The following is a 970-nucleotide window of genomic DNA, read 5'->3' as shown; positions in this document are numbered from 1 at the left end:
CCAGCGCGGCGCAGGGCGCCCTCAGAAGGCCGAGCGTCCCGGTCGGCAGAGGAGGGGCCTACGGGGTGTCCGGGGGTCCAAACCCAGGCGCTCTGCCGGGTTCCAGGGCCGCGCAGATCTCGGGAGCTGGTTTCCGGAAGGTAGGGGAGGAGGACTGAACTCTGCCTGGCCGGGTGATCTCCGAAAAGCAACCTTTCCAAGTTCTGGAAAGAAAAGAAAAACGTGCAGCGAGGTTGAAAAGTAAGACACTTCTTAAAAAGAAGAAAAAAATGAAAGTTCTTTGTTTTTTCGTGTACAACCTGGGTGATACCTAACCCACAGACTGGGGATTAACTGAAATAAAACTCAAACAATTGTACAAGTGAAATGTCATGAATAATATAAAAAGGAAGAAGAGTGAAAAATACTTGTCAGGTGCTGAGCGTGGAAGCACCTGGGACACAGCTGGGTTGATCGTCTGAATTGGCACAAACCCTTGGCATAGCGCTTAGGAAGTAACGAGTAAAATTGCATACACCGGCCCGTTCTGCTAGGAAAATTGTTGCTCTCATTCCCGAAGAAAGACCTACAAATATGCAGATTTTCATACACTACCGCTGCGCAAAGGCCACTACACAATAAATAAACGATGGTCCACAGCAGGTAGAAAGAATGAATTGGTGCTGTATCAAGCCGGGCGTGGTTGCACACGCCTGCAATCCCAGGCTGAGGCAGGATTGCTGTGAGCTCAGGCCAGCCTGGGCTACAGTAGTGAGTTAGGGGCCAATCTGGACTGCATAGCGAGGCCATGTCTCGGGGTGAAAAAATCCAGTGTGTATCTACTAACATAGATAATCTAAAAGCAACATTAAAGCAAGGTTGAGAAATTGATGCTTAAAATAGCATTTATATAATGCAACAGTACAAGACATAAGTTTAGGGCATCTATGCTGTCAAGTCCTGAAGAAATGCGTCAGATAACTAAAATTTC

This window comes from Fukomys damarensis, unplaced genomic scaffold, assembly GCF_012274545.1.
Source record: "Fukomys damarensis isolate Sample0158 unplaced genomic scaffold, DMR_v1.0_HiC HiC_scaffold_5, whole genome shotgun sequence".
In the NCBI taxonomy this organism is placed as follows: Eukaryota; Metazoa; Chordata; class Mammalia; order Rodentia; family Bathyergidae; genus Fukomys; species Fukomys damarensis.
This window is presented reverse-complemented; position numbering follows the sequence as displayed.